The 26,134-nt window shown below is 41.2% G+C and overlaps 2 pseudogenes; both read right to left on the reverse strand.

Annotated features, from left to right (window-relative positions):
• Positions 1-1,192: 1,192 nt before the first annotated feature.
• On the reverse strand, positions 1,193-2,826 carry LOC101128187 (leucine-rich repeat-containing protein 2-like; annotated as a pseudogene).
• Positions 2,827-11,832: 9,006 nt separating this feature from the next.
• LOC101128549 (heterogeneous nuclear ribonucleoprotein A1-like) lies at positions 11,833-12,876 on the reverse strand (annotated as a pseudogene).
• Between the last annotated feature and the right edge of the window lie 13,258 nt (positions 12,877-26,134).

A 26,134-nucleotide genomic window follows, 5' to 3' on the forward strand; every position in this document is an offset into this window, starting at 1 on the left:
TACATATTTCCATGTGACTTGCAGTGCCTGCCTACAGGTGCAGACTTCCCCACTCTATTAAGGTTAGGTTAACCCATGTGATTTCCTTCAGCCAATGAAATGTGAGGCATAAGCCATGTGTACCATCTAAACAGGAATTAAAGAGACTTTGCATGGCTTAGCCATTGTACTCTTTTCCCTCTGTCACAGTAACGAATGTCTTTAATCTGTGTTACTCCGTCAACCTGGATTCTGAAATGAGTACCCATTGAGCCAAGGTGCAGCTGACATGTACCAAGAGGGAGAAATAAACCTTTGTTGTCATAAACCACTGAGATTTGGGGGTGTTTCTTATTGCCACATAAACTAGCAAGAGCTCATTAATGCAATAATCTTACAAATTAGCACGGGAGCTATCCACTGACCGCAGTTATCAAGTATGCAATTACATATTCCAGATGAAGTGCTAGAGTCCAAATAGCTAAGATAAAAACATGCCTCACAAAGAAATGTAATTGATATTAATCTTAATTTTCTACCTAGGACTTTTCTTCACCTATTTGGTAGGTCGATAACAGGTTATAGAGTATAATATTTCCAGCTTCTGCATGTTCATTAAAAAGACCTCCATTGTACTCCATCAAATTAAGACTGTAATTAACCTAACATGTCTCCAAATAAAAGCCAACTTTTTCTGCTAACTTTTAAGGAAATCGTCACTTTCATTCAAAGATTCCTAATTCCAGTGGTGAGAAAACAATTTGCATTTACAACTTTGAATAAACAATTCAATTGACCTCCAACCTTCCCAACAGTTTCAAAAGCAAAATCATACATTAGAATACAACACAAAAGCACTAGGAGCCAGACATCATTCCACAGGTTTTAACAGCCAATGAAACTCCAGACCATAATTAGTTCCTCTCTCAGTATTTTATCATAAAAGCCTAAGAAGTTTTTACAGTTTCCAGGCTTGATATCTTTTAAGGCCAAATAATGTAGCCTCACTTATTTTTACTCTTTTTAAAAAATTTTTTGGAGGGAGGTATTCATATATTTGACATTTGAAAATCACTTTTCTTAACAACTATGATAGTGGTTTCTAGACTTTGTCCTTAAGCACAAGCCATTCTTCCTACATGACATGACCCATAACACAAAAACTTAAAGCTCCACAGAATAGTGAGACTTTGCTGTCTTCTGATGGATGATATCAAAGTTGAAGGCTAAAAGACACTTCGGTGGTATAGCTTGGGACAGATTCTCTTTCCTTAAGATCTTCAATATAGGCTTTCATACATTCTTGTTTTTTTGAGACAGAACCTCACTCTGTCACCCGGACTGGAGTGTGGTGGCACAATCTTGGCTCCCTACACCCTTTGCCTTCTGGGTTCAAGTGATTCTCCTGCCTCAGCCTCCGGAGTAGCTGGGATTACAGGCACGTGCCACCACACCCCACTAATTTTTGTATTTTTAGTAGAGACAGGGTCTCACCATGTTGGCCAAGCTGGTCTCAAACTCCTGACCTCAACCGATCCACCTACCTTGGCTTCCCAAAGTGCTGGGATTACAGGCATCAGCCACCGCACCCAGCCTCATAAATTCTTTATCAAGGCTCATGCCTATATTTCTAACACTTTGGGAGGCCAAGGCGGGCGGAAAACTTGAGCCCAGGAGTTTGAGACTAGCCTGGCCAACATGGCAAAACCCCATCTCTACTAAAAATACAAAAATTGGCCAGGTGTGGTGGTGCACAGCTCTGGTCCCAACTACTCAGGAGGCTGAGGTGGAGGAATCGCTTGAACTCAGGAGGTGGAGGTTGCAGTGAGCTGAGATCGTGCCACTGCACTCAAGCCTGGGTGACAGAGCAAGACTCTGTCAAAAAAAAAGGAGGGGATTTTTCATAAGGCTTACAAATTTTAAAGGTGTAGAGGAGTCACAAAGAGCAGCTGAAAGCTCCACCAAGTGGTCCCCGTTGACGACTAATAAGGTGTGCTTCTTCAGGTTAAGCATGGGGTAAGGAAGGTAGGTCAACTTGCTTCTATACAAGAGAAAGCCCTGCGGCTCTTCCAGCCTGTATCTTGCCGCAAGGCAGTCAGGTTATTGTTGCTGATATCCAACCACTGCAAATAGACATCCTCAGGACACAGATTGGGACACTGGAAAACTTGTTTGCTGAGATATCTACGAATGCAACTGGCTTCCAATTACTTAATTCAAAAGGCAGCTCTGTGAATTCCAGATTTCCAGAACAATCCAGTCCCTCTAGATTTCACAATCTCCCAGCTCTGGAGGAATGCTCTTCAGATAGTTGAAACTCACATTGAGTTATTTCAGGTTCTTCAAACAACCGAGTTTAGCTGGAAAATGTGAGATTTGTTTCTTTGGCAGATCCTGAATTCTCATGGCTTGAAACAGCTCAATATATGTAGGAGTAATTTGAATCAGGGTGTCGCATACATGCCATTCTCTCAGGTGCGTCTGCTCCTTTAACAAATCTGGCAGCTCCGTCCAGTGCTCCCCAGAAAGTCCAAACACAAACGCACTGCTCCATTTGCCTCTGTCCTTGGGAAGTGAACTCTGCCTTGTGAGAGCTTTCCTTTCTATCTTTTCCAGAAGCTGCATGCTATGAATGTCTATGAAGCCATTATCCCAGCCAGTACTCAGCCCGGGAGATGCCTTTCCTCCTGCACTTGACCTCAAGGGGCCACTCCTCCTTTGTCTTTTCTGATGCACTCTTCTCAAGACTTTCTGCCTCCTTCTTCTGCCAAACTTGTGCTTCTTGACACAAGTTTCCCACAAGGCTCTGACAACAGAAATGTCAAATATGACCACTTTGTATCCCATTTTGGGAGCACGAAATTACCCGTGGGGAATGCGGATCTTTTCGGTGGGTTCTGGTCCTTGGGTGAGACGGGATTTTTTGTGGCTGAAAGGCTAGCGCCCTGGAGTTCTGGACTGTCTTCAGCCCAGCCAATACCAACATCACCAGACTGAGGGCCTCAGTTCCCTCCTCTCTTCTTTCTTCTATAGAGACAGGATCTTGCTCTGTCACCTAGGCTGGAGTACAGTGGTGCGATCACAGTTCACTGCAGTCTCAAACTCCTGGCCTCATGTTATCCTCCTGCCTTGGCCTCACAAAGCACTGGGATTATGGGTGTGAGCCACTGCACCTGACCATTCAATTTTTAAAGAAAGAATTTATTTTAAATCCTGTATCTGTACAATATCCAAACAATTCATCAAATCAATGAAAAATGTTAGGCAATTCAGCTGTTCGATGCAACATTGGCACAAAGTGAGTCTCCAACTCCTGCACTCAAGCATTCCTCCCGCCTTGGCCTCCCAAAGCACTGGGATTATAGGTGTGGACCACTGTGCCTGGCTCTTTTTGTTTTCCTTAAGAAAAAAAAAAACAATGGCTTGGTTTTATAACTACCAAATTGGAAAATTGGCTTGGCCTCTGGGCCAGACAGGTGTTATAATACTTCTACTGAGTTTAGCATACTATTCAGTCACAGGTAGAGATCCCGGGCAATGCTGAACCCCTTAGCCTCCCCTCCAAACAAACCAATGCTTTGTCCTATTGTTGTCTCAAATTTTACTTCCACATATGCTGTAAACCTCATACTCTGTTATTACTTTTGTTTAAACAATCATCTTTTTTTATTTTGGGTTTTCTTTGCTTTTATTATTATTTTAAATGGACACATAGTAATTATACATATTTATGAGGTACAGTGTGATATTTAGATACATGTGTACAATGTATAATGACCAAGTCCGGGTAATTAGCATATCCATCACCTCAAATATCTATCATTTCTTTGTTTTGGGAGCATTCAAAATCTGCTTTTTTAGCTATTTGAAAATATACAATAAATCATTAATTATAGCCTCCCTGTAGTGTTATAGAACACCAGGAATTATTCCTCCTACCTAGTTGTACTTTTACTTCTGTCAACCAACTTTTGCCTATCTTCCCCTCCCCACCAACCCATCTCTGCCTCTAGTAACCACTATTCTACTTTCTATCTCTAAGAGATCAACTTTGTAGCTTCCACGTATGAGGAAGAACACACAGTATTTATCTTTCTCTGTCTGGATTATTTCACTTAACCTAACGTCCTCCAAGTTCATTCAGGTTGCTGTGAATGACAGAATTTTTTAATTTGTTATGGCAGTATTCTGTGGTGCATATACACCATGCTTTCTTTCTTTCTTTTTTTTTTTTTTTTTTTTGAGACGGAGTTTTGCTCTTGTTGCCCAGGCTGGAGTGCAGTGGTCCAATCTCGGTTCACTGAAACCTTCGCCTCTCAGATTCAAGTGATTCTCCTGCCTCAGACTCCTGAGTAGCTGGGATTACAGGCATCCGCCACCACTCCAGGCTAATTTTTTGTATTTTTAGTAGAGATGGGTTTTCACCATGTTGGCCAGGCTGGTCTCGAACTCCTGACCTCAGGTGATCCACCTGCCTCGGCCTCCCAAAATGCTAGGATTACAGACTTGAGCCACTGCACCCGGCCCTATACCATGCTTTCTTTATATATTTTTATTTTTATTTGAGACGGAGTTTCGCTCTGTCACCAGGCTGGAGTGCAGTGGCCCAATCTCGGCCCCCTGCAATCTCCGCCTCCCGGGTTCAAGTGATTCTCCTGCCTCAGCCTCCCGAGTAGCTGTGCTATGCTTTTTTTTTTTTTTTTTTTTTTTTTGAGATGATGTTTCACTCTTGTTGCCCAGGCTGGAGTGCAATGGCACGATCTCAGCTCACCGCAACCTCCACCTCCTGGGTTCAAGCGATTCTCCTGTCTCAGCCTCCTGAGTAGCTGGGATTACAGGTGCCCGCCACCATGCCCAGCTAATTTTGTATTAGCTGGTCTCGAATTCCTGACCTCAGGTGATCTGCCCGCCTCAGCCTCCCAAAGTGCTGGGATTACAGATGTGAGCCACTGCGCCCAGCCTGTACCATGCTTTCTTTATCCATTCATCTGTTGATGGATATCTAGGTGGATTCCATGTCTTAACTATTGTGAACAGTGCCACAATAAACATGAGAGTGCAGATATCTCTCTGACATATTGATGTCCTTTCCTTTGGATATATACCTAGATGTGGGATTGCTGGATCATATGGTAGTTCTATTTTTAGGGGTTTTTGGTTTTTTTTGTTTTGTTTTGTTTGTTTGTTTTTTGAGAAGGAGTCTCGCTCTGTTGCCCAAGCTGGAGTGCAGTGGCGCTATCTTGGTGCACTGCAACCTCTGTCTCCTGGGTTCAAGCTATTCTCCTGCCTCAGCCTCCTGAGTAGCTGGAATCACAGGCATCCGCCACCACACCCGGCTAATTTTTTGTATTTTTAGTAGAGATGGGGTTTCACCATTTTGGCCAGGCTGGTCTGGAACTCCTGATCTCAAGTGACCCACCTGCCTAAGCCTCCCAAAGTGCTGGGATTACAGGCATGAGCCACTGTGCCTGGCCTATTTTTAGTTTCTCGAGGAACGTCCACACTGTTTTCCATAATGACTGCTAATTTATATGGCTGCCAACAGGGCATAAGAGTTCTCCTTTCTCGCCGGGCGCGGTGGCTCACACCTATAATCCCAGCACTTTGGGAGGCCAAGGTGGGTGGATCACGAGGTCAGGAGATCGAGACCATCCTGGCTAACACGGTGAAAACCCGTCTCTACTAAAAATACAAAAAAAATTAGCCGGGCACGGTGGCGGGCGCCTGTAGTCCCAGCTACTCGGGAGGCTGAGGCAGGAGGATGGCGTGAACCTGGGAGGCGGAGCTTGCAGTGAGCCGAGATCGGACCACTGCACTCCAGCCTGAGCAACAGAGAGAGACTCCATCTCAAAAAAAAAAGAGTTCTCCTTTCTCCACCTCCCTACAAGCATTTGTTGGGTATTTTTTTGTTTTTGTTTTTTGTTTTTAATAATAGCCTTTCCAACTGGGGTAAGAGAACTTATTGTGGTTTTGATTTGTATTTCTCTGATGATTAGTAATGTTGAACATTTTTTCATATACCTGTGGGCCATTTGTATATCTTCTTGAATGACAGATATCAATTCAGCTTATTTGCCTATTTTTTATTTATTTATTTTTTTCTGTTGAGTTGTTTGCATTCCTTGAGTTCCTTGTATACTCTGGATATTAATCCCTGGCTGGATAAATAGCTTGCAAATACTTTCTAACATTCTGTAAGTCGTCTCTTCACTCTGTTGATTGTTTTCTTTGCTGTGCAGAAGCTTTTTCATTTGACAGAATTCCATTTGTCTGTTTTTGCCTTTATTGCCTATACTTATGAGGTCTTTTCCATAAAAATCTTTGACCAGGCCAATGTCCTGAAGCATTTCTCCTGTCTTTATAGTTTTTGGTCTTACATTTAAATCTTTTTTTGTTTTTTGTTTTTTTTTCTTTTTTTTGAGATGGAGTTTCAAAGAGTTTCACTCTTGTTGCCCAGGCTGGATTGCAATGGCATGATCTCGGCTCACTGCAACCTCTGCCTCCTAAGTTTGAGCGATTCCCCTGCCTCAGCCTCCTAAGTAGCGCCCACCACCACGCCCGGCTAATTTTTTTGTATTTTTAGTAGAAACAGGGTTTCACCATGTTGATCAGGCTGGTCTTGAACTCCTGTCCTCAAGTGATCCACCTGCCTTGGCCTCCCAAAGTTCTGGGATTACAAGTGTGAGCCACTGTGCCCAGCCTACATTTAAATCTTTAATCCATTTTGAGGTTTGTTTGTTTGCATTTTTTTGTGATGGAGTTTCATTATTTTTGCCCAGGCTGGAGTGCAATGGCATGATCTCGGCTCACTGCAACCTCTGCCTCCGGGATTCAAGTGATTCTCCTGCCTCAGCCTCCTGAGTAGCTGGGATTACAGGCAGGTGCCACCACACCTGGCTAATTTTGTATTTTTAGTAGAGATGGGGTTTCTCCATGTTGGTCAAGCTGGTCTTGAACTCCCGACCTCAGGTGATCCACCCACCTCGGCCTCCCAAAGTGCTGGGATTATAGGCATGAGCCACCGTGCCTGGCTTTTTTTTTTTTAATATGATGAGAGACAGGGGCCTAGTTTTATTTTTTCACATACAAATATTCAGTTTTCCAGCACCATTTATTGAAAAGACTGCCCCTTCCCCAATAAATGTTCTTGGCATCTTTGTTGAAAATAAGCTAACTGCAAATATGTGGATTTATTTTTGGGCTCTCTATTCTGTCCCATTCATCTGTGTGCCTGCTTTTGTGCCAGTGCCATGTTGTTTTGTTACTATAGCTCTGTAGTATATTTTGAATTCCAGTAGTGTGATACCTCCAATTTTGTTCTTTTTGCTCAATATTGCTTTGGCCATTCATGGCTTCTTGTGGTTCCATAGAAATTTTAAGGTTTTTTTTCTATTTCTGTGAAGAGAGTCATTAATATTTTGATAGGGATGGTATTTAATCTGTAGATCACTTTTAATAGTATGGTCATTTTCACAATATTCTTCCAAGAATATTGGAAACATGTACATGGGATGTCTTTCCATTTTTGAGTGTGTCCTCTTCAATTTATTTCATCAGTGTTTTATAGTTTTCCTGTAGTTTATAGAGAAAGATCTTTAGCTTTCACCTTCTTTGTTAAATTTATTCCCATGAATTTTTTTTGGTAGCTGTTGGAAGTTGGATTGCTTTCTGGATTCCTTCTTCTGCTTGCTCACTGTTGATGTATAAAAATGCTACTGATTTTTGTATGTTGATTTTGTATCCTGCAATGTTACTAAATTTTTTTTTATTAGTTCTAAGAGTTTTTGGTGGCACTTTTAGGGTTTTCTATATATAAGATCATGTTGTTTGCAAACAGGGGCAATTTGACTTTGACTTTCTCCTTCCCAACTTGGATGCCCTTCATTTCTTTCTCTGGCTAGGCAATCGTCTTTTTTTTTTTTTTTTTTGAGATGGAGTCTTGCTCTGTTGCTCAGGCTGGAGTGCAGTGGCACAATCTCGGCTCACTGCAACCTCCACCTTCCGGGTTCAAGTGATTCTCCTGCCTCAGCCTCCTGAGTAGCTGGGACTACAGGTGCATGCCACAGGCCTGGCTAATTTTTTGTATTTTTAGCAGAGACAGGGTTTCACCGTGTTAGCCAGGATGGTCTCGAACTCCTGACATCGTGATCTGCCCGCCTCAGCCTCCCAAAGTGCTGGGATTACAGGCGTGAGCCACTGTGCCTGGCTTATCTTTTTAAAATATTGAAATAATGTTAAAAATTTTATTTATTTACCTACATAGTTACCATTTCCAATGCTCTTTATTCCTTTAGGTAGACTTATATTTCCAGCTGTTCTTTCTGCCTAAAAGATTTCCTTTAATATTTTCTGTAATGTGGATATTCAGGTGATAAGTCCTTTCAGCTTTTTAATGTCTAAAAAGGTCTCTATTTTGTCTTCATTTTTAAGATATATTTATTTATTTAGAGATGGGGTCTAAATATGTTGCCCAGGCTGAACTCAAACTCCTGGGCTCAAGTGATCCTCCTACCTCAGCCTCCTGAATAGCTGGGACTACAGGCAGGCACCACCATCCCTGGCTTAAAAGACATCTTAATATACAATTTTAGGTTGACAGCTTTTTCTTTTTAAGTACTTTAAAGATGTTGTTCCACTATTTTCTTTTGTTTACCTTGTCTCTAACAAGAAATGTTCTGTCATCATTATCTCTGTGCTTCTGTACATATCATATCTTCTTTCTCCTCTGGCTGCTTTTTTTTTTTTTTTTTTTTTTTTTTTTTTGAGATGGAGTCTCGCTCTGTCACCCAGGCTGGAGTGCAGTGGCGCGATCTCGGCTCACTGCAACCTCCACCTCCCGGGTTCAAGCAATTCTCCTGCCTCAGCTTCCCGAGGAGCTGGGATTACAGGCACCCACCATCATACCTGGCTAATTTTTGTATTTTTAGTAGAGACAAGGTTTCACCCAGTTGGTCAGGTTGGTCTTGAACTCCTTACCTCAGGTCATCTGCCCACCTCAGCCTCCCAAAGTGCTGGGATTACAGGTGTGAGCCACCGCACCCGGCCCTCTGGCTGCTTTTAATATTTTTTATTTATAATTTATTTTAAGCGACTTGATTATGATTTTGCTTTAGTGTAGTTTTCTTCACATTTCTTGTGCTTTGGTTTGTTGAGCTTCTTGGATCTGTTGGTTTATAGCTTTTATCAAATTTGGAAATGTCATGGCTTTTATTTCTTTTGAGATATTTTTTCTGTCACCCCTTTTCCTCAGGACTCCAACAACATATATGTTAGGCCACTTGATGTTGTCCCACAGCTTACTGATGATCTGTTTCTTTTTTCTTATGCCCCAGACTTATATTTTGAGTTTTATTTTGCATAGCTTATATTGACATGTTTTAAAGTTCACTCATGTTTTTCTGCAATGTCTAACCTGTCATTGATTCTATCCAGTGTATTTTTAATCTCAGTCATTGTCATTTTTATATACAAAAGTTCAATTTGTATCTTTTTCATATTTCCTATGTCTTTACTTAACATATTCAATCATTCCTCTAGATCTGAGTTTCTCAACCTCAGCACTTCTGACAATTTGGGCTAGATAATTTTTTGTCGTGGGGGGCTGTTCTGTGCATGAAGAATGTTTAGCAACATCTCTGGATTCTACCTACATCATGCCAGTGTCGCCACTACCCCCAAATTGTGGCAACCAAACTGTCTCCAGACATTGCCAAATGTCACCAGGGATGGGGAATCATGCCTCTACTGAAAACTATTACTCTAGATTTTGAGATATAAGGAATACATTTATAATTGCTGTTTTAATCCCCTTGCCTACTTTTTTTTTTTTAGACAGGGTCTTACCCATGATAGAGTGTAGTGGTGCGATCTTGGCTCACTGCAGCCTCAACCTCCCCCGGCTCAGGTGATTCTCTCACCTCAGGGACTACAGGCATGTGCCATAACACTTGGCTAATTTTTGCATTTTTTGTAGAGATGGGGTTTCGCCATGTTGCCCAGGCTGGTCTCAAACTCCTGGGCTCAAAGGATCTGCCCACCTTACCCTCCCAAAGTACTAGCATTATAGGCGTGAGCCACCGCGTCCGGCCCTTGTCTACTGTTATCATCTATGTCCATTTTAAGCAGTTTTGATTAATTGATTTTTTCTCATTATAATTTTTCTGCTTCTTTGCATGCCTTACAGTTGTCTTTTTTTAATTAAATGTCAGACATTGTAAATTTTACTTTGTTGGGTGCTGGATATTTTTATATACCTGTAAACATCCTTGAGCTTTTGAGACGCAACTAAGTTAACCTGGAAAAAGTTTGATCCTTTTGGTTCTTGCTTTTAAGCCTCATTAGGTGAGATCAGAATAGCATTTAATCTAGGGCTAACTTTCCTCCACTATGGAGGCAAGACCCTTCTGAGTACTCTCCCCTAATACTCCATGAATTACGAGATTTTCAAGTCTGGATGGGGGAAATGGCACCATTCCTGGTCCCACACGAGCTTCTTATGAGTAGTTCTTTTCATGTGTCGTTTTCTCCCGTACATGTGCTGATAAGCAGTCAGCTGAGTACGTGAGGGAGAACCTCTCGACGTTTTGGTGATTCTCTCTTTCTCTGAGACCCTTTCTTCTCTCTGGTATTTTATTCTGCAAACTCCAATAGCTTTGGTTTTTTGATCTTCCCCAGCATCAGCTCTTCAACTCTCAGCTCTTCAACTCTCAGCTCTTCTCCTTAAGTCCGGGAGGTCACTGCATCTTGCCTGGCTTCGCCTTAACTCCCCGTGCACTGCAGCCTGGAAACTCTCCTCAGGCACTAAGCCTGGACAATCACTGGGCTCACTTGACTAGCTTCCCATCTCTCAGGGATCACTCTTCTTCATTGTCTCGTGTCCAGTGCCTTAAAAACCATTGTTTCATAGATTTTGTCTGATTTTTTCAGTGATTTCAGGCAGAAAGGTAAATCTGGTCTCTGTGACTCCATCTAGGCTGGAAACAAATCTGTATCACACTTGTTTTTAATTTACCTGGAATTTATATGGCTGTTAAATCTTCTTGAGTTATTACATTTCTGAGAATAACTGTGCTTTACTCTCACTCTTGATTGAAAAGTTTGAATGGAAATAAAATTCTACACTTAAAATAACTTTCACTCTAAACTTTGAATGTATATTTTCTGTTTTTGAGCATCCAGTGTTGATAGGAAATCTGATGTTTGTTTGATTCTTGCTCCTTTTTTTCCAAGAGAATTAAATTGTTTATTGATTACACATGATAATGGATGATACACAAGCTTCATTCCCATCTATAATTTTATCTGGTACCATTAATCAATTTAGATATATTGCATAGGATGTGCCAACAATTATTTTTATAACCAATAATTCCATGATTTTGCTTGGGTAATCCCTTTTAATGGTGAACTTCAGGTCGCAACAGTAACTATCAGTTCAACTACACCAAGGTTTCTCAAGACAGTGGCTTCTCTACCCAAGCAGGTTGTATATAAATTCCAAATATAACCTGGCATCACCCTGAAGGAATTCTAACTTCACACTGTTGGGGGAAATTTACCAAGATGGCTTCAGAGTAGACTAACTTTAAACAGCATATTAAAGAAAAAAAGGTTGTTTATTCAGCATCATGATCAGACTATTACATTTAGCAATCAACAGCATGGGTGCAAAAATAAATCTATATTAAAGCCCTTTGTTGAAATGCTTTACACTTTCCACAGAACAGAAACTAAAATAACCTGTTATACCATTAGTCACAAATACAGTCCTCGAGTTTTTTGCCCATACACAAGAGTATTTGTCTAAAACATGTATTCTTTGTAGCAGCTAGCCCCTGCCACCACCGTGCTTGGCTGAGTTCACAAATCTGTTGTAACCTGTGGCTTCCCTGTCACTTCTCTGGCTCTCCTCTCCTGCTAAGCTTTGTGTCCTAATTAAAATATTCTTCCACTGCCATAGTTACTGCTGCTACTGGAACCGCCATAGCCACCTTGGTTTCGTGGTTTGGCAGAGTATTGGCCTCTACCACCATAGGGGCCAGAGCTTCTGTCTTCAAAGTTTCCTCCCTTCATGGGTCCAAAATTTGAAGACTGATTGTTGTAATTGCCAAAATCGTTGTAGCTTCCACCACCTCCAAAATTGCTTCCATCATTATCAAATCCATTATAGCCATCCCCACTGCCACCATATCCACCACCACCACGGCTGCCACCAAAGCCACCACGACGACTAAAGTTTCCTCCAAGACCAAAGTTGTCATTCCCACCGAAACCACCTCCGCGACCGCCACCAAAGTTTCCAGAACCACTTCAACCTCTGTGGCTGGATGAAGCACTTACCATCTCTTGCTTTGACAGGGCTTTCCTAGCTTCTCAGTTGTGGCCATTCACAGGATGGTATTTCTGAATGACAGTCTTATCCACGGAGTCATGGTTGTCAAAGGTTACAAAGGCAAAGCCCCTTTTCTTGTCACTGCCTCGGTCAGTCATGATTTCAATCACTTCATTTTTTCCACACTGTTCAGGATAATCTCTTGGGTGATGTTCTTCAGTGTCTTCTGTAAAGCCCCCAACAAATATCTTCTTCATAGTTAAGTGGGCACCTGGTCTTTGAGAGTCTCCTCTTGAGACAGCTCTCTTTGTCTCCACAACTCTTCCATCCACCTTGTGTGGCCTTGCATTCATGGCTGCATCCACCTCTTCCACAGTGGCACATGTGACAAATCCACAGCCCCTGGAGCGCTTGGTGTTTGGATCTCTCATTACCACACAGCCCGTGAGCATTCCGTGTTGCTCAAAATGGCCCCTCAGGCTCTCATTGGTTGTTTCAAAGCTCAAGCCTTCAATGAAGAGCTTCCTCAGCTGTTCGGGCTCTTTAGGAGACTCTGACTTAGACATGACGCCAGGGAGAAGAGAAACTTTAACGATTCTTCGGCGGCGTCCGTGATTCTTTCTCCTTTGTAAGTAACTTTTTTTCTTTCTACAGGATTTTAGAAACATCTCTTATTTATAATGTTCTGAAATTTCAGTGATCTATCTAGGTAGAGGTTTTTAAAAAATAGTATCTGTGATATTATGAGTTTGACAGTCTAATTTTGATTTTATAACCTATTATAAAATAAATATATGTTTATTAAGATAAAAAATATTTGTCCATGCCACCTAAAATCCAGTATCACCAGTGTTATGTCTATCACTTTTGGAAAACTTTGGATTAAAGAATAGCATTAAGAAAAATTACATGGCGGGTGCCTGTAATCCCAGCTACTCATGAGGCTGAGGCAGGAGAATGGCTTGATCCCAGGAGGCGGAGGTTACGGCGAGCCGAGATAGTGCCACTGTACTCCAGCCTGGGTGACAGAGCGAGACTCTGTCTCAAAAAGAAAAGAAAAGAAAAGAAAAATTATAATAAATTATCAGGGAAAATTCTGAATGGGTGATGACTGGGTATCTTTTCAGTGGGAGTTGTCTAAGAGATCCTTTGGAATTATCTGACTATATGGAGAGTTGTGGTTTTCATCACAGACTGATGGTTATATGCAACTGTGTAAGTTGTTGAAAACTTATAGTAATGCAAGACCAGGGGCGGTGGCTCACATCTGTAATCCCAGCCATTTGGGAGGTCAAGGCAGGCGGATCACTTGAGGCCAGGAGATCAAGATCAGCCTGGCTAACATGGTAAAACCCTGTCTCTACTAAAAATACAAAAATTAGTCAGGCATAGTGGTACATGCTTGTAACCCCAGCTACTCAAGAGGCTGAGGCATGAGAATCACTTGAACCCAGGAGGTGGAGATTGCAGTGAGCCGATATGGCACCACTGCATTCCAGCCTGGACGACAGAGCAAGACCCTGTCTTTAAAAAAAAAAACTTATAGTAATGCAAATGAGTCTTGTCCATAGACATGGCAATAAATTGTGTCCGGTGAAGATGAAATTGATGACCACTCTGTGGAAAAGATGATTCCAAGCATTATTCTATTTCTTGTAAATATTGCTCAGTTTTTCGTCTATTGACAAATTCATTTCGGCATTCCTGATTGCCTCTATGTGTGTTTGTTCTTTTAATCCCCTTTGAACTGGTTTTAATGTATTGGTGTTTTCCTTACTAATTAGTGTGTTAAATAAAATCTTTGACTTGTTATTTTTATTTATTTTATTTTTGAGATGAAGTCTCACTCTGTCATCCAGGCTGGAGTGCAGTGGTGGGATCTCAGCTCACTGCAACCTCCGCCTCCCAGGTTCAAGTGATTCTCCTGCCTCAGCCTCCCAAGTAGCTGGGACTACAGTTGCACCACCACACCCGGCTAATTTTTGTATTTTTAGTAGAGACGAGGTTTTACCAGGTTGGCCAGGCTGGTCTCGAACTCCTGACCTCAAGTGATCCACCCCTCTCAGCCTCCCAAAGTGTTGGGATTATAGGCATGAGCCACCATGCCTGGCCAAATTTTTAACTTTTTAAAATATTTGTATGACAGTCACACTTTTGCCTTATTTTAAAAATAACATTTTATTAGTAGCATATATGAATTATAATGTATATCATTATTATAATGTTTGAGAGGAGTTGGAGAACAGACTGGCCTTTGGAACGGAGTACATTTTAGGTAAGTCCTGGCTTCTTATCAAATCCTCTACAACAAATCTGGCTGGTCACCTATTTCTATAAATAAAGTTTTGTTGGCACACAGCCAAACTCATTCATTTACATATTTTCTCTGGCTGCTTTTGTTCTGCAAAAACAAAGCTGAGAGTTGCAACAAAGACCATATGACCCACAGGCCAGGGAGCAGAAGCTCCCTCTACCCCTGTAGAACATTGGAACCAAAAGGTGACAAAAGGATTTTTGAGTTCCTACTGCCTCCTGTTTGGTAACAGTTGTTAATGGAATGAAGTCTGAGTGCTGCTAGAGAATGCACTGTTCCTTGGGACTGCAACAAGAAGTGATGTCATGATATTATGGCATGATTTTCCTGAAGTAGCTAAAAAGGGAGCAACATTCTCCTGGAGTCTCTGGTGTTTCCCTTGTGATTTTGAGGATGACTGTGCCTTTATCTCCTATCTGCCACCTGTGTCGTGTTAGGTGAGTCCTTTAATTGCTCTGGGCTCAGTTTCCTCATACATAACTTGAGGTTATTGGATGACTTCCCGGGTCTCCTCTATCTTTACAAGTTCATGTCAATTTCATATGCGGATTGTTTCTTAATTTTGTTCTCACTTATCAAACATTTATTTTATATCTATTATGTGTCAGGCATTTTACCAGTCACTAGAGATATAGCAGTGAATAATGGGACATGGACTCTGGCCTCACATTAATAAAAATGACAGCAAGCACATTATCAATAATATCTGATATCACACTATACTATAGGTTCTGAAACACTTTTACAGGCATTTTTATATTTGGCCTTCAGTACAGCACTGTTAACTGGATAGGCCAGGTATTATTATTTGTATTTTACATATGAAGAAACTCAAACACAGAAACATTAAATTGGCCAAGGTTACATGGTACTGATATCACCAACTAAGATGTAGACATTTTGATCCTGATTATTTTCAAAAAAGTTTGTTCAATGAAACATTTCAGGCTGGGAGCAGTGGCTCACGCCTGTACTCCCAACACTTTGGGAGGCTGAGGCGGGCAGAGCATGAAGTCAGGAGATCGAGACCATCCTGGCTAACACGGTGAAACCCCATCTCTACTAAAACTATAAAAAAATTACCCGGGCGTGGTGGCAGGCGCCTGTAGTCCCAGCTACTTGGGAGGCTGAGGCAGGAGAATGGTGTGAACCCGGGAAGCGAAGCTTGCATTGAGCCGAGATCGTACCACTGCACTCCAGCCTGGGCAACAGAGCGAGACTCCGTCTCAAAAAGAAAAAAAAGAAAAAGAAACATTTCAAACATATAAAAAATAATAGTACAGTAAATCCCATGTACTCATACCCCCAATTAAAAAAAATTTTTTTTTTTGAGACCAGATCTCATTCTGTCACCCAGGATGGGGTGCAGTGGCATGATCCCACAGCTCACTGCAGCCTCGACCTCCCGGGCTTAGCTGATCCTCCCACCCCAGCCTCCCAAGCAGCCGGGAACACAGGCATGCACCACCATGCCCAGCTAATTTTTGTATTTTTTGTAGAGATGAGATTTTTGCCATGTTGCCCAGGTTGGTCTCGAACTCTTGGACTCGAGGGATCTGCCCATCTCAACCTCTGAAAGTGCTGGGATTACAGGTGTGAGCCACTGCCCCCAACCCCAAATTAGCAATTATCAAGATTTTGACTATATTTTTTTCATCTTCCCCCTTTTTTCTTTGTAGAAGTTTTTTGTTTTTGTTTTGTTTGGGGTTGTTTGTTTGTTTGTTTGTTTGAGAGAAGGTCTTGCTCTTTCACTCAGGCTGGAATATAGTGGCTTGAACACAGCTCACTGCAGTCTCAACCTCCAGGGCTCAAGCAATCCTTCCACCTCAGCCTCCCCAGTAGCTTGGACTGACTACAGGTGTGCCACCACGCCTGGTTAATTTTTAAATTTTTTGTGGAGACAGTGTCCCACTATGTTGCTCAGGCTGGTCTCGAACTCCAGGGCTCAAGAGAATCTCCTGCCTCAGCCTTCCAAAGTGCTGGGATTACAGGCATGGGCCATTGCACTTGGCCTGTAGATGTATTTTAAGAAAATGCCAAAGATCATGTCATTTCACCCCTTTATCCTCAATATAAATCTTTTAAAAGTAAGGGCATTTTCCTAACACCACCACAATGCCACTTTCACCCTTAATAACATCAAAAATAATGTTTTGTCTCATTTAAATCTAATTCTTGAATTCTTGATGTTCATTTGGGTAGAATAAAGTTTAAAATCATTTTGCTATTTGGTCACACACTGACTAACCAAGGATCATATAAATTTGTTTCACAACAGTTTATTGGTTCCTAGATCATCCCTCCTTTCCTAAAAGACTTATTTTGTGTCAGGGAATATTATATGTTAGCTCCCGTTTTTCCTTAGTGCCTTAGTCCATTTGTGCTGCTATAACAGAATACCTGAGACTGGGGAACTTATAACAAACAGATATTTATTGTTCACAGTTCTGGAGGCTGAGAAGTCTGAGATCAAGGTGCCAGCAGTTTTGGCATCTGGTGAGGGTCCGGTCTCTGCCTCCAAGATGGTGCCTTGAACTCTGCATCCTCCAGAGGAGGGGGAACACTGTTCCTCACGTAGCAGAAGAGCAGAAGAGAGACAGCCCACTCCTGCAAGCTCTTTTTTTAAAGCAGCATTAATCCACACACAAGGGTAGAGCCCTCATGACTGAAATGCCTCCCATTCAGCCCCACCTCTCAACACTGTCGCAATGAGGATTAAGCTTCCAGCACATAAATCTGAGGGGAACAAAAACATTCAAACCATAGTATTTGGTTATAGAATTTTTAGCTAGAAACACAGCCACAGGAAATAAAAACTGTATTTCCCAACCTTCCTCGCTGCTGGATATGGCTTCTGAGTAAATTCTAGTCCATGAGATGTTAACTGAATTGTTGAGTTGAGTTTCTGGGAAGTGTTTGTAAGGGTAGACGGCATGTTTTCTTTGACCTTTCTCCTTCCTGCTCACTAGAATAGAGAAACAGTAGCTGGACCTGAAGCATCTTGACCTTTGAGGCTGTGTACTAAGAAGAATAGGTAAGACATTAAGAGAGAAGCACTCAGTGAGGATGCTAAGGCATAAAAATAATACAATGCACTTTGGAGACTCAGGGGAAAGAGTGGAAGGGGGGTGAGAAATAAAAGACTACACGTTGGGTACAGTGTACACCGCTTGGGTGATGGGTGCACCAAAATCTCGGAAATCACCACCAAAGAACTTATCTATGTAACCAAACACCACCTGTTCCCCCAAAACCTATTGAAATAAAAAATGATTTTTAAAAATCATAGATGACACAAGAAATGGGAAAAAAGAGGGAGAGAAAAACACTCAGATCCCTGATGATCCACGGAGTCACCATATCAGTTTGGAAGTAAACTTTTTTCTGCACTTCAAGCCAATGTTCTGTATTTTGGTTTCTGATTGCTTTCAAACCTGTAGCCAAACAAACCCTAACTTCTACACATTGCTCTATACTTCTTTCCCCATTGCTCAATTATGGTAGAACTAGACACAGAGAAAACTGGATTTGCTCTGAGCTAAGGCCTCCTCATCTAACATAACTGTTAACTGAGATGTATTCCATTAAACTTAATGTTTTTTTGTTTCTGGGTTTTGTTTTAGAGACAAGGTCTTGCTCTATCACTCAGGCTGGAGTGCAGTGGGGCTATCATAGCTCACTGTACTCTGAAATTCCCGGGCTCAAGTGATCCTCCCACCTCAGCCTCCTGAGTAGCTGGGACTATAGGCGCACACCACCATGTCACCCTAATTTTAAAAAAACTCTTTTTTTTGGTAGAGATGGGATCTCACTACATAGCCCAAGCTGGTCGCGAACTCCTGGCCTCAAATCATTCTCTTGTGATTTGCTGGGATTACAGACATAAGCCATAGCACCCAGCCAAACTTAATGTTTTAAAATGAAAAATGTTCAACTTTCAAAACTCCTTTCCCTTAGGTCTGTCCTTGCTATATAATCAACATCTCCTCTGCCTTCTTAATTGATTGGCTACTCAAATATAGCAGTTTCTTGGTTTTTAAAAGTAGTGTTCTGGCCAGGTGCTGTAGCTCACGCCTGTAATCCTAGCACTTTAGAAGGTCGAGGCTGATCACTTGAGCCCAGGAGTTCGAGCTCAGCCTGGGCAACATGGCAAAACCCCAACTCTAAAAAAAATTACAAAAATTAGCCGGGCATGGTGGTATGTGCCTGTAGTCCCAGCTACTTGGGAGGCTAAGGTGGGAGGGTCACTTGAGCCTGGGGAGGTTGAGGCTACAGTGGGCTGTGATCGCGCCACTGCACTCCAGTCTGAGTGACAGGATGAGACCTTGTCTCAAAAAAAAAAAAAGAGTAATGTTTTGTTCATATGGTTCGCAAAAAAGGATTTGGAGAAGACTAGAAAAGATCTGAAATATTGAATGAGTAACAATCACTGAATGCTGGAAAAAGCCCAGCCTTGTTACCTTCTCTGATCTCTGAAAATACATCAGCAATTACAGAGCTGTTGCTGGTGAGCTACAGTGAGCTGTCACCATTGATGTAGTCATTATTAGAAGATCACAGTATACGCACACAAGTTCAAATATTGTTAACAGGTCTACATTTAAAAGGCTTCTTATGTAATTTTACAGCTGATAAAGCAACCCCTGATGACACAGTGAAATAGGACCAGGATATTAAAGCATTTAAACATAGGTTTTTAATTTATTAACCAAACATTAGCACATTTCCTCAGTCTCTTTTCATATTTAAAAAAGGAAAAGAGAAAAATACTTGCGGTAATAAAGAAAAGTCTTAAGGTTTCTTTCAAAGATGCAGGCTGATTTCCAATATTCCAAACCTTTGAATTATGTAATGAAATGGGAGCTAATAAAAAAGAATGCACACCTGACAGATTGAATATTTTTTCTATGATTAATAATTCTCTATTAAAGCAATCTATTAACTTTTATTTTAAAGAGATGTGAGTGATCGAGTTATTAGATCAGCACCCTCAATTTTGGGCCAAATGAGAAACTCCTATAGATTTTGTAATTCTGGACACCTTGTGAGCTGCTGTTCATTTGCTGATGAGATGTTTAAAGAATTGCAATGCACTAAGTTGTACATGTAAGACCAAAATGTTAATCAAAACACTGCGGCCAGATATGGTGGCTTACACCTGTAATCCCAGCACTTTGGGAGGCCGAGGCAGGTGGATCACTTGAGGTCAGGAGTTCGAGACAAGCCTGGCCAACATGATGAAACCCTGCCTCTACTAAAAGTAGAAAAATTAGCCTGGTGTGGTGGTGTGCACCTGTAATCCCAGCTACTCGGGAGGCTAAGGCATGAGAATCGCTTGAACGTGGGAGGTGGAGGTTGCAGTGAGCCAAAATCAAGCCAGTGCACTCCAATCTGGGTGATGGAGTGAGACTCTGTCTCAAAAATAATAATAATAATAAAATAAAAATAAAAAACAAAAAACTGCAAATCTTACACTTTCAAGACATTTATGGAAAATAATTCCTAATAAAGAAGGCATAGGGGATATGTAAAATTCTTCTTTATATCTTAGTCTTTGAGGAAATACTTTAAATTTCAACCACCATAGACAGTGAAAAATAACTCTCAGATGCCTATTCTTTGCACTCTGTTAGATGCTCCCTTTATGTGTTCATATATGTTTTATTGCAGACTGTATTTTCCCAAAGTGGCTGAAATAGTATCTGCTATTCCAAGTGCTCTTTTTATAATGTGACCTTAACATTTGTCTTATGGATAAGTGGAGTTTATGTCTTTTCCCCTTAAACTTGGGCAAACACTTGCGACTGTCTCAATAAAAGAGTACTGGAGAGTGATGTTACGTAAATTTTGAGGCTAGATCACAAAAATGCCATGTTTCATCTTGCTGTCTTAGGACAATACAGGAATTCAGCTGTATGCTGTAAGGAAGCCCACACTCACCCATGCAGAGACCACATGATAAGTGTCCTGGTTAAAACCCAGCATGCTGCTGGGTGCAGCAGCTCACGCCTGTAATCCCAGCACTTTGGGAGGCCAAGGCGGGCAGATTACCTGACGGTAGGAGTTTGAGAGCAGCCTGGCTAACATGGTGAAACCTTGTTTCTACTAAAAATACAAAATTAGCGGGCATGATGGTGCAAGCCTGTAACCCCAACTATTCGGGAGGCTGAGGCAGGAGAATCGCTTGAACCTGGGAGGCGGAGGTTGCAGTGAGCCGAGATTGTGCCATTGTACGCCAGCTTGGGCAACAAGAGCGAAATTCCATCTAAAAAAAAAAAAAACCGGCATCATCTGCCAGATAAGTGAGTGAAGTCATATCCAGATGATTCCAGCCCCCAATCGTTGCATTACCCACAGCCTTTGAGTCTTCCTGACTGAGGCTTCAGATATGGTGGAGTGAAGACAATCATCCATACCCACTGTACCCAATCTGAATTCCTGACCCAGAGAATCTGTGAGCATAATAAAATGGTCATTTTATGCCACTAAGTTTTCAGGTAATTTGTTACACAATAATGGTAACTGGGACATATATGTTACCTACAAGCCATATTAATGACAATACTCTCAATTTCTTATAAATTTCCCCTGGATAAAACCATACAATAAGCCTCATGTATTTTCAAAGTAGTCTTCAAATGTGAAAGAAGAATAATAGCAAATGACCCTAAAGGGAACCAAGATATGAAAAAGTTACAATTCATATATTAATAGAATCACATGCCTTTTCATTGGCCAGAATTAAGACCTTTTGCCTTTCAGAATTAGCCTTTTCCTCAAAATCCATGTCCTCAAACAAATTAGTCCCACTTAGTTTTTTCTTCAAATTGTTATCTTTCTAAGTAGTCTCTTTCTTGAGTTCTAGATCCTTGACTCTCAGTCTGCTGAGCTTTTTTTTTTTTTTTTTTTTGGGATGGAGTATTGCTCTGTTGCCCAGGCTGGAGTGCAGTGGCATGATCTTGGCTCACTGAAGCCTCTGCCTCCCAGGTTCAAGAAATTTTCCCACCTCAGCCTCCTGAGGAGCTGGGATTACAGGGGCGCAATCTGGCTAATTTTTGTATTTTTAGTAGAGACAGGGTTTCACCGTGTTGGCCAGACTGGTTTTGAACCCCTGACCTCAGGTGATCCACCTGCCTCGGCCTCCCAAAGTGCTGGGATTACAGGCGTGAGCCACCACACCCGGCCGAGCTTTTCTGCTTAGACATTCCACCATTCTCTCAAACTTAGTTGGTCTCAAACCAAACCCATGTCTTCTTTGAAAATCTGAATCTTCTGAGAGAGTAACAAAGCAAATGATGCAAAATGTTAAAACCTGGCGAATCTCCTAAAAGATAAACAGGAATGTTTCTTTGTAAGATTCTAGCAACTTTTCTGTAAGCTTCTAATTATATTTCAAAATAAAGAGCATGTTAAAACAGAAAAGAAAAGGGATAAGGACTGGAAACAAGAACTGAATTTACTACACAGCTCTCTAATTCTGGTAGTAATGTCTGTTGTCACTGGTGGTTAAATACTTCAGAGTAATCTTTCATTCCAGATTTCCTCAGCTCTTCTAATTAATCAATATTAATTTGTCTTTCTTTTTTGCTATCTGTAGTTAATATTTCTATTTCTCTCTTCCCAAAACCCAGCACCCCTTCTTATGCTAAAAGTGTCAAGATTTTCCTCTGGAGAGCCATTCTTCTCCAGTTTTAGATCTTACATAAGGGTGGGATTCAAGAATGAAAATGTAACCCAGGTATAGCATCTTGCAGATGGTCAACAAAGGAGGAGCAAGTTCCTTTAATAAAGTTTAAGTAGTTAAGAAAAAGTCCTAACAGATCTTGCTGGTTTTGCTCTCTTTTACATTTTGCTTTAAAAAATGTGCTTATTAGGACTTTATATAATATATATATATGTGTATATATATATGTGTGTGTGTGTGTATACACACACACATAAACACAGAGACAGGGAGAGAGAGTTAGTGCGGGGTGAGTTTAGTATAGAAAAATTACATTTTCTGCAAAAAGAGTTGATTCTCTTTCTGTTTTTTTGGTTCTTGCCTTGGTCAAAATATAATTCCTCAAGTCAAAATATTATACTTAGGTAGGTAGGGCAATCTAAAATAAAATCCCAAGGATGAGAACCTTCATTCTTTCAAACTTTGTTGAACTGCTATATTGAAAGAATAACCTCCTGTTTTGGATTTTGGCTTCTTTTGGTCCTCTGCAGAATGACTAAGTAAATGAGCCCCAGGAGGCCCATGAAAGGCAGTGTCTTACTAACAGGGGCAGAACCACCCCATACTTCTTTTGCCATCTATTGACTTACCCACACTATAGCTCCAGGTCTTAAAACCTTCTATTCAAGAGAAAGGATATGGATATTTTTATAAAATCAGTTTGTGTGTGTGTTTTTAAGAAAAGAAACCTAGAGCTATCTGCATTACAAGCATGACTGTGAAGGGGATTTTGTTCAGAGGGAAGTAAATATTTTCGCCAACATTCAGAGTCTAGTTGCTCCCAGAAGTCCTAATGTATACCTTTTTTTCCTTGCTGAGTCTTACCTACTTCACCTCCTTAAAATGCCAACCCATGAGCTGGGTGCATTGGCTCATGCCTGTAATCCCCGCACTTTGGGAGACCAAGGCAGGCAGATCACAAGGTCAGGAGCTCGAGACCAGCCTGACCAACATGGTGAAACCCCGTCTCTACTAAAAATACAGAAATTAGCTGGGCGTGGTGGCACGTGCCTGTAATCCCAGCTACTCAGGAGGCTGAGGCAGGAGAATCGCTTGAACCCGGGAGGCAGAGGTTGCAATGAGCCAAGATTGCACCATTGTACTCCAGTGCTCCAGCCTGGGCAACAGAGAAAGACTTTGTCTCAAAAAAAAAAAAAAAAAAAAAAAAGACAACCCATGGTTTATCAAATCTACAAAACTCAATGCAATGTGCATCACCCCCTTTCTTCTTCCTTTTTCTCATTAACTAGCATCATTGCCTTCTTTGGCAACTGCACAGTTACTAGGTATTGCCAGAAAGATTCTATAATAGACTATTGGCTCTTCTGCTCACTTTTTCCTCCTGCTAAGTTTTTTGTTTTTTGTTTTTTTTTTGAGATGGAGTCTCAGTCCGTTGCCCAGGCTGGAGTGCAGTGGCATGATCTCGGCTCACTGCAGCTTCTGTCTGCCAGGTTCAAGCAATTCGCCCACCTCAGCCTCCCGAGTAGCTGGAATTACAGGCGTGCGCCACCACACCTGGCTAATTTCTGTATTTTTAGTAGAGATGAGGTTTCACCACGTTGGCCAGGTTGGTCTCGAACTCCTGACCTCAGGTGATCCGCCAGCCTTGGCCTCCCAAAGTGCTCGGATTACAGGTGTGAGCCACGCACCCGGCCTTTTGCTAAGTTTTTAGGGACTGTTCTAATACCCTTTAACCATCCCTCCTCTTTTTTTCTTTTTTCCCCTTTTTAAAATAAATGAAGCCTTTGGATTTGTTTTAGTTTTTCTTCTCACCTACAAGCTCCACTGGCAGGTTGAGGCCCTTGTATGATATCCAGTGATAGACGTTGAATCCATCCTTACTGGTATTTGCTCCTTGGAGGTGAAAAAAATAAATGTTTTATAAAGGTCAAATTGGCCTTATCAAACAAAACATCTGCTAGATCAGTGAATGACTGGTGACAGCAGGAGACAGCAGTGCTGGCCTCTCCAATAGAAGTCACTGCAGTTAATGGAAGCTATTATGGGAAAATTCTGGCAAGAAGTTTTCTTTTTTTTTTTTTCTCCTTCAGACAGCTAAAATTTTTTTAAAGAAAAAATGTATTCAGTTGCTAGGGTAACTGTGGTTTCAAAACTACCATAACAAAAGCCAGATATCACATATCAAACTACCAAATTATTAATTTGACTGGTATTTTAAAATAATTGCTTGAAAGAGATGTTTTCTCCTTATCTTAGCTATACAGAAAAGAGGGAAAGGGAGATCAGGAAGAAAAGAAGAAAAAGGGAGAAAAAAACTGATAGATTTGTTAAGAAATGTTTTTGCCTTGCTAAATATTTGTTGGAAGTAAAAATTCTTTTACGTTATGGATATATTTGCATGCAGGATTTATTTAGTCAGATTCAAAACATAAGGAGGATACTGGGTTATTCTGTTTTCAATTTCTCTTCCCGCATTTCAAGCCTTGCCTGGGTTTTAAGTGAACAGTTTTCCATGGGTATTTGGTAAAGGAACTGGTTACTTAGGGGAGTCATGCATGTTCTGAAATCTTTTATGAGTGATTGTGTTTTTTCTGTGCCTTGCTTTTCATCACTTGATTTAAAGAGAATATAATAAAGCCATTAAGTGCTTGGATTCTGGAATCAGTCATATCTTGGACTAAATTCCTTTTCTATCCCTTACTAAATTCCTTTAACCTCTCTGAGTTTCTTTATTTATAGAAAGAATAAGTCCAGGCAAAGTGGCTTACTCCTGTAATCTCAACAGTTTGGGATGCCGAGGCGGGTGGATCACTTGAGCCCAGGAGTTTGAGACCAGCCTGAGCAACATGGCGAAACCCTGTCTCTACTAAAAGTAAACAAATAAATAAATTGCTGGGCATGGTGGCATGTTCCTGTAGTACCAGCCACCTGGAAGGCTGAGATAGGAGGATCCATTGAGCCCGGAAGGTCAGGGTGCAGTGAGCCATGGCTGCACCACTGTTCTCCAGCCTGGGTGACAGAGTGAGACCTTGTCTCTAAATTAATTAATTAATTAATTAATTAAAACTTTAAATATAAAAGAATATCAGCTGAGGGCTGTGCTGTGCATCTGTAGTCCCAGCTACTGGAGAGGCTGAGGTAGGAGGATCCCTTGGGACCAGGAGTTTGAGCCTATAGTGCGTTATGATCCCACCTGTGAATAGCAACTGGAGTCTGGCCTGGAAAACGTAGTGGGACCCTGTCTGTTAAAAAAACACGGTGGGGGGTTGGGGGGAGGGGGATATCAGAAGAAATGACTGACTGACTTCAACAAATAAATTGCAAGGAAAGGAAAAGAGAGAGAGGAACCTATAGATTAAAAGACACTTGGGAGGTATATTAACTAAATGCAATGTGTGCATGTTTAGACCTGATTTGAAAAAAAAAACTAAAAAAATCATTTTTGACACAACTGGGGAGGCTTGAACATTGATTAGATATCTAATAATATTAAGGAATCATTTTAAATGTGTTTAGATATAATTATAGAGTAACATGGTATTGGAGGATTTTTGGTGTTATTTTTTGACATTTTGATACATACCGTAATATTTACAAATAAAGTAATATAATATCTGAGATTTGCCTCAAAATAAGGAAGAGGGAAATGGATGGGATAGAGATGAAACAAGTTTGGCCATGAGCTGACAACTGTTGATACTGGGTGATGGAGATAGAGGGGTTCATTAAAATATTCTGTCTATTTCTAAATAAATACTTGATTTTTTTTTTCAATTTTCAGACAGGATCTTGCTCTGTCTCCCAGTCTGGAGTGCAGCGGTGCAAT

This window comes from Gorilla gorilla, chromosome 11, assembly GCF_029281585.2.
Source record: "Gorilla gorilla gorilla isolate KB3781 chromosome 11, NHGRI_mGorGor1-v2.1_pri, whole genome shotgun sequence".
Classification (NCBI taxonomy): Eukaryota; Metazoa; Chordata; class Mammalia; order Primates; family Hominidae; genus Gorilla; species Gorilla gorilla.